The sequence below is a fragment of the Channa argus genome, unplaced genomic scaffold, assembly GCF_033026475.1.
Source record: "Channa argus isolate prfri unplaced genomic scaffold, Channa argus male v1.0 Contig030, whole genome shotgun sequence".
Taxonomy (NCBI): domain Eukaryota; kingdom Metazoa; phylum Chordata; class Actinopteri; order Anabantiformes; family Channidae; genus Channa; species Channa argus.
The window spans coordinates 494,460-506,000 of NW_027125249.1; the positions used below are offsets into that span (position 1 = coordinate 494,460).

Below are 11,541 nucleotides of genomic sequence, written 5' to 3' on the forward strand. Positions count from 1 at the left end.
CAAAAAAGCTTACAGCACCTGGTATTCCCAGGCGGTCTTCCTACCAAGTACTAACCAGGCCCAGCTCTATTTGGCTGCCGAGATCGGACGAGATCGGGCGCTTAGAGAGCGGTGTGGCCGTAAGCTGCATTTGACATCATCAACAGCTCTTAAAAACGCTGGAGAAGCAGAATGCATGACACTTGCTAAGAAGAAGATAAATGTGGCAAAGTACAAAGTACTATAACTGTACTGGTCTGTTACGCCCCTGTCTAGGGGGTCAGGGTGAAACATACAAAGATAAATTTGCATGTTCCCTCTCCGATCCTCAAACCAAAATCCAGGATTGAGATGTTCCAACAGAATGATATTTATTTTAAACGAAAGAAAGTGTCAAACAAAACATGACACTACAACTCAGGGCGAACCAAGGCCAACATAATAAACAAAATAAGCCATTTCCCACAGAAAGTGCTAGCTAGCCTGATAGAAATAAACAAACCAAAAGACAGTCGCTAACCCTAACTCCCTAATGTGAAAACAAGAGAAAACAATCAAAAGAAAATGGCAGTCCACCCCTACAGATTTAATACTATTTACAAAATATACAATTTATAAACAAAACCACGGCACAAAACCTAACAATTCAAAAATGCTAAATAAGATTTGGAAACCAAGAACAGCAAACAGGTGCTACTGCCAGAAAGAGCCTCGCTAGCTGTTGGGAACCGTACTTTTAAAACTCCAGGAAGTGTAGGATGGACCAATCAGCTTCCTGTACTTCCCCCAAATCCGGCCAATCAGGCAGGGCACCTATAAGAACAAGAAATTAAAAACAACACATATGGCCAGGACCGTAACATGGTCTACTAGTAATGAAGCACGATGGTTGGCAAACCAATAAAGTAGCAAAACAGCAATGAAAGAACAAAATTTGATGAAAATATAGAACAATTTCTATGAATAAATAGGCAGTAACACCAGCTTGTGCTGCCCGTAAACCCAAGCAAAAAAGCTTACAGCACCTGGTATTCCCAGGCGGTCTTCCTACCAAGTACTAACCAGGCCCGGCCCTATTTGGCTGCCGAGATCGGACGAGATCGGGCGCTTAGAGAGCGGTGTGGCCGTAAGCTGCATTTGACATCATCAACAGCTCTTAAAAACGCTGGAGAAGCAGAATGCATGACACTTGCTAAGAAGAAGATAAATGTGGCAAAGTACAAAGTACTATAACTGTACTGGTCTGTTACGCCCCTGTCTAGGGGCTCAGGGTGCAACATACAAAGATAAATTAGCATGTTCCCTCTCCGATCCCCAAACCAAAATCCAGGATCGAGATGTTCCAACAGAATGATATTTATTTTAAACGAAAGAAAGTGTCAAACAAAATATGACACTACAACTCAGGGCGAACCAAGGCCAACATAATAAACAAAATAAGCCATTTCCCACAGAAAGTGCTAGCTAGCCTGATAGAAATAAACAAACCAAAAGACAATCGCTAACCCTAACTCCCTAATGTGAAAATAGTCCAAAGAAAATGGCAGTTCACCCCTACAGATTTAATACTATTTACAAAATATACAATTTATAAACAAAACCACGGCACAAAACCTAACAATTCAAAAATACTAAATAAGGTTTAGAAACCAAGAACAGCAAACAGGTGCTGATGCCAGAAAGAGCCTCGCTAGCTGTTGGGAACCGTACTTTTAAAACTCCAGGAAGTGTAGGATGGACCAATCAGCTTCCTGTACTGCCCCCCAATCCGGCCAATCAGGCAGGGCACCTATAAGAACAAGAAAATAAAAACAACACATATGGCCAGGACCGTAACATGGTCTACTAGTAATGAAGCACGATGGTTGACAAACCAATAAAGTAGCAAAACAGCAATGAAAGAACAAAATTTGATGAAAATATAGAACAATTTCTATGAATAAATAGGCAGTAACACCAGCTTGTGCTGCCCGTAAACCCAAGCAAAAAAGCTTACAGCACCTGGTATTCCCAGGCGGTCTTCCTACCAAGTACTAACCAGGCCCGGCTCTATTTGGCTGCCGAGATCGGACGATATCGGGCGCTTAGAGAGCGGTGTGGCCGTAAGCTGCATTTGACATCATCAACAGCTCTTAAAAACGCTAGAGAAGCAGAATGCATGACACTTGCTAAGAAGAAGATAAATGTGGCAAAGTACAAAGTACTATAACTGTACTGGTCTGTTACGCCCCTGTCTAGGGGGTCAGGGTGAAACATACAAAGATAAATTTGCATGTTCCCTCTCCGATCCCCAAACCAAAATCCAGGATCGAGATGTTCCAACAGAATGATATTTATTTTAAACGAAAGAAAGTGTCAAACAAAACATGACACTACAACTCAGGGCGAACCAAGGCCAACATAATAAACAAAATAAGCCATTTCCCACAGAAAGTTCTAGCTAGCCTGATAGAAATAAACAAACCAAAAGATAGTCGCTAACCCTAACTCCCTAATGTGAAAACAAGAGAAAACAATCAAAAGAAAATGGCAGTCCACCCCTACAGATTTAATACTATTTACAAAATATACAATTTATAAACAAAACCACGGCACAAAACCTAACAATTCAAAAATGCTAAATACGGTTTAGAAGCCAAGAACAGCAAACAGGTGCTGATGCCAGAAAGAGCCTCGCTAGCTGTTGGGAACCGTACTTTTAAAACTCCAGGAAGTGTAGGATGGACCAATCAGCTTCCTGTACTGCGCCCCAATCCGGCCAATCAGGCAGGGCACCTATAAGAACAAGAAAATAAAAACAACACATATGGCCAGGACCGTAACATGGTCTACTAGTAATGAAGCACGATGGTTGGCAAACCAATAAAGTAGCAAAACAGCAATGAAAGAACAAAATTTGATGAAAATATAGAACAATTTCTATGAATAAATAGGCAGTAACACCAGCTTGTGCTGCCCGCAAACCCAAGCAAAAAAGCTTACAGCACCTGGTATTCCCAGGCGGTCTTCCTACCAAGTACTAACCAGGCCCGGCTCTATTTGGCTGCCGAGATCGGACGAGATCGGGCGCTTAGAGAGCGGTGTGGCCGTAAGCTGCATTTGACATCATCAACAGCTCTTAAAAACACTGGAGAAGCAGAATGCATGACACTTGCTAAGAAGAAGATAAATGTGGCAAAGTACAAAGTACTATAACTGTACTGGTCTGTTACGCCCCTGTCTAGGGGGTCAGGGTGAAACATACAAAGATAAATTTGCATGTTCCCTCTCCGATCCTCAAACCAAAATCCAGGATCGAGATGTTCCAACAGAATGATATTTATTTTAAACGAAAGAAAGTGTCAAACAAAACATGACACTACAACTCAGGGCGAACCAAGGCCAACATAATAAACAAAATAAGCCATTTCCCACAGAAAGTGCTAGCTAGCCTGATAGAAAGAAACAAACCAAAAGACAGTCGCTAACCCTAACTCCCTAATGTGAAAACTAGAGAAAACAATCAAAAGAAAATGGCAGTTCACCCCTACAGATTTAATACTATTTACAAAATATACAATTTATAAACAAAACCACGGCACAAAACCTAACAATTCAAAAATGCTAAATAAGGTTTAGAAGCCAAGAACAGCAAACAGGTGCTGATGCCAGAAAGAGCCTCGCTAGCTGTTGGGAACCGTACATTTAAAACTCCAGGAAGTGTAGGATGGACCAATCAGCTTCCTGTACTGCCCCCCAATCCGGCCAATCAGGCAGGGCACCTATAAGAACAAGAAAATAAAAACAACACATATGGCCAGGACCGTAACATGGTCTACTAGTAATGAAGCACGATGGTTGGCAAACCAATAAAGTAGCAAAACAGCAATGAAAGAACAAAATTTGATGAAAATATAGAACAATTTCTATGAATAAATAGGCAGTAACACCAGCTTGTGCTGCCCGTAAACCCAAGCAAAAAAGCTTACAGCACCTGGTATTCCCAGGCGGTCTTCCTACCAAGTACTAACCAGGCCCAGCTCTATTTGGCTGCCGAGATCGGACGAGATCGGGCGCTTAGAGAGCGGTGTGGCCGTAAGCTGCATTTGACATCATCAACAGCTCTTAAAAACGCTGGAGAAGCAGAATGCATGACACTTGCTAAGAAGAAGATAAATGTGGCAAAGTACAAAGTACTATAACTGTACTGGTCTGTTACGCCCCTGTCTAGGGGGTCAGGGTGAAACATACAAAGATAAATTTGCATGTTCCCTCTCCGATCCTCAAACCAAAATCCAGGATTGAGATGTTCCAACAGAATGATATTTATTTTAAACGAAAGAAAGTGTCAAACAAAACATGACACTACAACTCAGGGCGAACCAAGGCCAACATAATAAACAAAATAAGCCATTTCCCACAGAAAGTGCTAGCTAGCCTGATAGAAATAAACAAACCAAAAGACAGTCGCTAACCCTAACTCCCTAATGTGAAAACAAAAGAAAACAATCAAAAGAAAATGGCAGTCCACCCCTACAGATTTAATACTATTTACAAAATATACAATTTATAAACAAAACCACGGCACAAAACCTAACAATTCAAAAATGCTAAATAAGATTTGGAAACCAAGAACAGCAAACAGGTGCTACTGCCAGAAAGAGCCTCGCTAGCTGTTGGGAACCGTACTTTTAAAACTCCAGGAAGTGTAGGATGGACCAATCAGCTTCCTGTACTTCCCCCAAATCCGGCCAATCAGGCAGGGCACCTATAAGAACAAGAAATTAAAAACAACACATATGGCCAGGACCGTAACATGGTCTACTAGTAATGAAGCACGATGGTTGGCAAACCAATAAAGTAGCAAAACAGCAATGAAAGAACAAAATTTGATGAAAATATAGAACAATTTCTATGAATAAATAGGCAGTAACACCAGCTTGTGCTGCCCGTAAACCCAAGCAAAAAAGCTTACAGCACCTGGTATTCCCAGGCGGTCTTCCTACCAAGTACTAACCAGGCCCGGCCCTATTTGGCTGCCGAGATCGGACGAGATCGGGCGCTTAGAGAGCGGTGTGGCCGTAAGCTGCATTTGACATCATCAACAGCTCTTAAAAACGCTGGAGAAGCAGAATGCATGACACTTGCTAAGAAGAAGATAAATGTGGCAAAGTACAAAGTACTATAACTGTACTGGTCTGTTACGCCCCTGTCTAGGGGCTCAGGGTGCAACATACAAAGATAAATTAGCATGTTCCCTCTCCGATCCCCAAACCAAAATCCAGGATCGAGATGTTCCAACAGAATGATATTTATTTTAAACGAAAGAAAGTGTCAAACAAAATATGACACTACAACTCAGGGCGAACCAAGGCCAACATAATAAACAAAATAAGCCATTTCCCACAGAAAGTGCTAGCTAGCCTGATAGAAATAAACAAACCAAAAGACAATCGCTAACCCTAACTCCCTAATGTGAAAATAGTCCAAAGAAAATGGCAGTTCACCCCTACAGATTTAATACTATTTACAAAATATACAATTTATAAACAAAACCACGGCACAAAACCTAACAATTCAAAAATACTAAATAAGGTTTAGAAACCAAGAACAGCAAACAGGTGCTGATGCCAGAAAGAGCCTCGCTAGCTGTTGGGAACCGTACTTTTAAAACTCCAGGAAGTGTAGGATGGACCAATCAGCTTCCTGTACTGCCCCCCAATCCGGCCAATCAGGCAGGGCACCTATAAGAACAAGAAAATAAAAACAACACATATGGCCAGGACCGTAACATGGTCTACTAGTAATGAAGCACGATGGTTGACAAACCAATAAAGTAGCAAAACAGCAATGAAAGAACAAAATTTGATGAAAATATAGAACAATTTCTATGAATAAATAGGCAGTAACACCAGCTTGTGCTGCCCGTAAACCCAAGCAAAAAAGCTTACAGCACCTGGTATTCCCAGGCGGTCTTCCTACCAAGTACTAACCAGGCCCGGCTCTATTTGGCTGCCGAGATCGGACGATATCGGGCGCTTAGAGAGCGGTGTGGCCGTAAGCTGCATTTGACATCATCAACAGCTCTTAAAAACGCTAGAGAAGCAGAATGCATGACACTTGCTAAGAAGAAGATAAATGTGGCAAAGTACAAAGTACTATAACTGTACTGGTCTGTTACGCCCCTGTCTAGGGGGTCAGGGTGAAACATACAAAGATAAATTTGCATGTTCCCTCTCCGATCCCCAAACCAAAATCCAGGATCGAGATGTTCCAACAGAATGATATTTATTTTAAACGAAAGAAAGTGTCAAACAAAACATGACACTACAACTCAGGGCGAACCAAGGCCAACATAATAAACAAAATAAGCCATTTCCCACAGAAAGTTCTAGCTAGCCTGATAGAAATAAACAAACCAAAAGATAGTCGCTAACCCTAACTCCCTAATGTGAAAACAAGAGAAAACAATCAAAAGAAAATGGCAGTCCACCCCTACAGATTTAATACTATTTACAAAATATACAATTTATAAACAAAACCACGGCACAAAACCTAACAATTCAAAAATGCTAAATACGGTTTAGAAGCCAAGAACAGCAAACAGGTGCTGATGCCAGAAAGAGCCTCGCTAGCTGTTGGGAACCGTACTTTTAAAACTCCAGGAAGTGTAGGATGGACCAATCAGCTTCCTGTACTGCGCCCCAATCCGGCCAATCAGGCAGGGCACCTATAAGAACAAGAAAATAAAAACAACACATATGGCCAGGACCGTAACATGGTCTACTAGTAATGAAGCACGATGGTTGGCAAACCAATAAAGTAGCAAAACAGCAATGAAAGAACAAAATTTGATGAAAATATAGAACAATTTCTATGAATAAATAGGCAGTAACACCAGCTTGTGCTGCCCGCAAACCCAAGCAAAAAAGCTTACAGCACCTGGTATTCCCAGGCGGTCTTCCTACCAAGTACTAACCAGGCCCGGCTCTATTTGGCTGCCGAGATCGGACGAGATCGGGCGCTTAGAGAGCGGTGTGGCCGTAAGCTGCATTTGACATCATCAACAGCTCTTAAAAACACTGGAGAAGCAGAATGCATGACACTTGCTAAGAAGAAGATAAATGTGGCAAAGTACAAAGTACTATAACTGTACTGGTCTGTTACGCCCCTGTCTAGGGGGTCAGGGTGAAACATACAAAGATAAATTTGCATGTTCCCTCTCCGATCCTCAAACCAAAATCCAGGATCGAGATGTTCCAACAGAATGATATTTATTTTAAACGAAAGAAAGTGTCAAACAAAACATGACACTACAACTCAGGGCGAACCAAGGCCAACATAATAAACAAAATAAGCCATTTCCCACAGAAAGTGCTAGCTAGCCTGATAGAAAGAAACAAACCAAAAGACAGTCGCTAACCCTAACTCCCTAATGTGAAAACAAGAGAAAACAATCAAAAGAAAATGGCAGTTCACCCCTACAGATTTAATACTATTTACAAAATATACAATTTATAAACAAAACCACGGCACAAAACCTAACAATTCAAAAATGCTAAATAAGGTTTAGAAACCAAGAACAGCAAACAGGTGCTGATGCCAGAAAGAGCCTCGCTAGCTGTTGGGAACCGTACTTTTAAAACTCCAGGAAGTGTAGGATGGACCAATCAGCTTCCTGTACTTCCCCCAAATCCGGCCAATCAGGCAGGGCACCTATAAGAACAAGAAAATAAAAACAACACATATGGCCAGGACCGTAACATGGTCTATTAGTAATGAAGCACGATGGTTGACAAACCAATAAAGTAGCAAAACAGCAATGAAAGAACAAAATTTGATGAAAATATAGAACAATTTCTATGAATAAATAGGCAGTAACACCAGCTTGTGCTGCCCGTAAACCCAAGCAAAAAAGCTTACAGCACCTGGTATTCCCAGGCGGTCTTCCTACCAAGTACTAACCAGGCCCGGCTCTATTTGGCTGCCGAGATCGGACGAGATCGGGCGCTTAGAGAGCTGTTTGGCCGTAAGCTGCATTTCACATCATCAACAGCTCTTAAAAACGCTGGAGAAGCAGAATGCATGACACTTGCTAAGAAGAAGATAAATGTGGCAAAGTACAAAGTACTATAACTGTACTGGTTTGTTAGGCCCTTGTCCAGGGGGTCAGGGTGCAACATACAAAGATAAATTAGCATGTTCCCTCTCCGATCCCCAAACCAAAATCCAGTATCGAGATGTTCCAACAGAATGATATTTATTTTAAACGAAAGAAAGTGTCAAACAAAACATGACACTACAACTCAGGGCGAACCAAGGCCAACATAATAAACAAAATAAGCCATTTCCCACAGAAAGTGCTAGCTAGCCTGATAGAAATAAACAAACCAAAAGACAGTCGCTAACCCTAACTCCCTAATGTGAAAACAGTCCAAAGAAAATGGCTGTTCACCCCTACAGATTTAATACGAATTACAAAATATACAATTTATAAACAAAACCACGGCACAAAACCTAACAATTCAAAAATGCTAAATAAGGTTTGGAAACCAAGAACAGCAAACAGGTGCTGATGCCAGAAAGAGCCTCGCTAGCTGTTGGGAACCGTACTTTTAAAACTCCAGGAAGTGTAGGATGGACCAATCAGCTTCCTGTACTGCCCCTCAATCCGGCCAATCAGGAAGAGCACCTATAAGAACGAGAAAATAAAAACAACACATATGGCCACGACCGTAACATGGTCTACTAGTAATGAAGCACGATGGTTGAAAAACCAATAAAGTAGCAAAACAGCAATGAAAGAACAAAATTTGATGAAAATATAGAACAATTTCTATGAATAAATAGGCAGTAACACCAGCTTGAGCTGCCCGTAAACCCAAGCAAAAAAGCTTACAGCACCTGGTATTCCCAGGCGGTCTTCCTACCAAGTACTAACCAGGCCCGGCTCTATTTGGCTGCCGAGATCGGGCGAGATCGGGCGCTTAGAGAGCGGTGTGGCCGTAAGCTGCATTTGACATCATCAACAGCTCTTAAAAACGCTGGAGAAGCAGAATGCATGACACTTGCTAAGAAGAAGATAAATGTGGCAAAGTACAAAGTACTATAACTGTACTGGTCTGTTACGCCCCTGTCTAGGGGCTCAGGGTGCAACATACAAAGCTAAATTAGCATGTTCCCTCTCCGATCCCCAAACCAAAATCCAGGATCGAGATGTTCCAACAGAATGATATTTATTTTAAACGAAAGAAAGTGTCAAACAAAACATGACACTACAACTCAGGGCGAACCAAGGCCAACATAATAAACAAAATAAGCCTTTTCCCACAGAAAGTTCTAGCTAGCCTGATAGAAATAAACAAACCAATAGACAGTCGCTAACCCTAACTCCCTAATGTGAAAACAAGAGAAAACAATCAAAAGAAAATGGCTGTTCACCCCTACAGATTTAATACTATTTACAAAATATACAATTTATAAACAAAACCACGGCACAAAACCTAACAATTCAAAAATGCTAAATAAGGTTTGGAAACCAAGAACAGCAAACAGGTGCTACTGCCAGAAAGAGCCTCGCTAGCTGTTGGGAACCGTACTTTTAAATCTCCAGGAAGTGTATGATGTACCAATCAGCTTCCTGTACTTCCCCCAAATCCGGCCAATCAGGCAGGGCACCTATAAGAACAAGAAAATAAAAACAACACATATGGCCAGGACCGTAACATGGTCTACTAGTAATGAAGCACGATGGTTGGCAAACCAATAAAGTAGCAAAACAGCAATGAAAGAACAAAATTTGATGAAAATATAGAACAATTTCTATGAATAAATAGGCAGTAACACCAGCTTGTGCTGCCCGCAAACCCAAGCAAAAAAGCTTACAGCACCTGGTATTCCCAGGCGGTCTTCCTACCAAGTACTAACCAGGCCCGGCCCTATTTGGCTGCCGAGATCGGACGAGATCGGGCGCTTAGAGAGCGGTGTGGCCGTAAGCTGCATTTGACATCATCAACAGCTCTTAAAAACGCTGGAGAAGCAGAATGCATGACACTTGCTAAGAAGAAGATAAATGTGGCAAAGTACAAAGTACTATAACTGTACTGGTCTGTTACGCCCCTGTCTAGGGGCTCAGGGTGCAACATACAAAGATAAATTAGCATGTTCCCTCTCCGATCCCCAAACCAAAATCCAGGATCGAGATGTTCCAACAGAATGATATTTATTTTAAACGAAAGAAAGTGTCAAACAAAACATGACACTACAACTCAGGGCGAACCAAGGCCAACATAATAAACAAAATAAGCCATTTCCCACAGAAAGTGCTAGCTAGCCTGATAGAAATAAACAAACCAAAAGACAGTCGCTAACCCTAACTCCCTAATGTGAAAACAGTCCAAAGAAAATGGCAGTTCACCCCTACAGATTTAATACTATTTACAAAATATACAATTTATAAACAAAACCACGGCACAAAACCTAACAATTCAAAAATGCTAAATAAGGTTTGGAAACCAAGAACAGCAAACAGGTGCTGCTGCCAGAAAGAGCCTCGCTAGCTGTTGGGAACCGTACTTTTAAAACTCCAGGAAGTGTAGGATGGACCAATCAGCTTCCTGTACTTCCCCCAAATCCGGCCAATCAGGCAGGGCACCTATAAGAACAACAAAATAAAAACAACACATATGGCCAGGACCGTAACATGGTCTACTAGTAATGAAGCACGATGGTTGACAAACCAATAAAGTAGCAAAACAGCAATGAAAGAACAAAATTTGATGAAAATATAGAACAATTTCTATGAATAAATAGGCAGTAACACCAGCTTGTGCTGCCCGTAAACCCAAGCAAAAAAGCTTACAGCACCTGGTATTCCCAGGCGGTCTTCCTACCAAGTACTAACCAGGCCCAGCTCTATTTGGCTGCCGAGATCGGACGAGATCGGGCGCTTAGAGAGCGGTATGGCCGTAAGCTGCATTTGACATCATCAACAGCTCTTAAAAACGCTGGAGAAGCAGAATGCATGACACTTGCTAAGAAGAAGATAAATGTGGCAAAGTACAAAGTACTATAACTGTACTGGTCTGTTACGCCCCTGTCTAGGGGGTCAGGGTGCAACATACAAAGATAAATTAGCATGTTCCCTCTCCGATCCCCAAACCAAAATCCAGGATCGAGATGTTCCAACAGAATGATATTTATTTTAAACAAAAGAAAGTGTCAAATAAAACATGACACTACAACTCAGGGCGAACCAAGGCCAACATAATAAACAAAATAAGCCATTTCCCACAGAAAGTGCTAGCTAGCCTGATAGAAATAAACAAACCAAAAGACAGTCGCTAACCCTAACTCCCTAATGTGAAAACAAGTGAAAAAAATCAAAAGAAAATGGCTGTTCACCCCTACAGATTTAATACTATTTACAAAATACACAATTTATAAACAAAACCACGGCACAAAACCTAACAATTCAAAAATGCTAAATAAGGTTTGGAAACCAAGAACAGCAAACAGGTGCTGATGCCAGAAAGAGCCTCGCTAGCTGTTGGGAACCGTACTTTTAAAACTCCAGCAAGTGTA

At 41.5% G+C, this 11,541-nt stretch overlaps 1 non-coding gene and 11 pseudogenes across 1 annotated transcript; all 12 read right to left on the reverse strand.

The window, feature by feature from the left end:
* Positions 1 to 6: 6 nt before the first annotated feature.
* LOC137116068 (5S ribosomal RNA) lies at positions 7 to 125 on the reverse strand (annotated as a pseudogene).
* Positions 126 to 992: 867 nt separating this feature from the next.
* On the reverse strand, positions 993 to 1,111 carry LOC137115970 (5S ribosomal RNA; annotated as a pseudogene).
* Positions 1,112 to 1,968: 857 nt separating this feature from the next.
* LOC137116109 (5S ribosomal RNA) lies at positions 1,969 to 2,087 on the reverse strand (annotated as a pseudogene).
* An 867-nt stretch (positions 2,088 to 2,954) lies between these two features.
* LOC137115929 (5S ribosomal RNA) lies at positions 2,955 to 3,073 on the reverse strand (annotated as a pseudogene).
* Positions 3,074 to 3,940: 867 nt separating this feature from the next.
* LOC137116079 (5S ribosomal RNA) lies at positions 3,941 to 4,059 on the reverse strand (annotated as a pseudogene).
* An 867-nt stretch (positions 4,060 to 4,926) lies between these two features.
* Positions 4,927 to 5,045, reverse strand: LOC137115971 (5S ribosomal RNA; annotated as a pseudogene).
* Positions 5,046 to 5,902: 857 nt separating this feature from the next.
* Positions 5,903 to 6,021, reverse strand: LOC137116110 (5S ribosomal RNA; annotated as a pseudogene).
* An 867-nt stretch (positions 6,022 to 6,888) lies between these two features.
* On the reverse strand, positions 6,889 to 7,007 carry LOC137115930 (5S ribosomal RNA; annotated as a pseudogene).
* Positions 7,008 to 7,874: 867 nt separating this feature from the next.
* LOC137116083 (5S ribosomal RNA) lies at positions 7,875 to 7,993 on the reverse strand (annotated as a pseudogene).
* An 857-nt stretch (positions 7,994 to 8,850) lies between these two features.
* Positions 8,851 to 8,969, reverse strand: LOC137116039 (5S ribosomal RNA; annotated as a pseudogene).
* Positions 8,970 to 9,836: 867 nt separating this feature from the next.
* Positions 9,837 to 9,955, reverse strand: LOC137115972 (5S ribosomal RNA; annotated as a pseudogene).
* Positions 9,956 to 10,812: 857 nt separating this feature from the next.
* Positions 10,813 to 10,931, reverse strand: LOC137115802 (5S ribosomal RNA). Its single transcript, XR_010913556.1, has one exon. It is a non-coding gene; the product is annotated as a 5S ribosomal RNA (ribosomal RNA).
* Between the last annotated feature and the right edge of the window lie 610 nt (positions 10,932 to 11,541).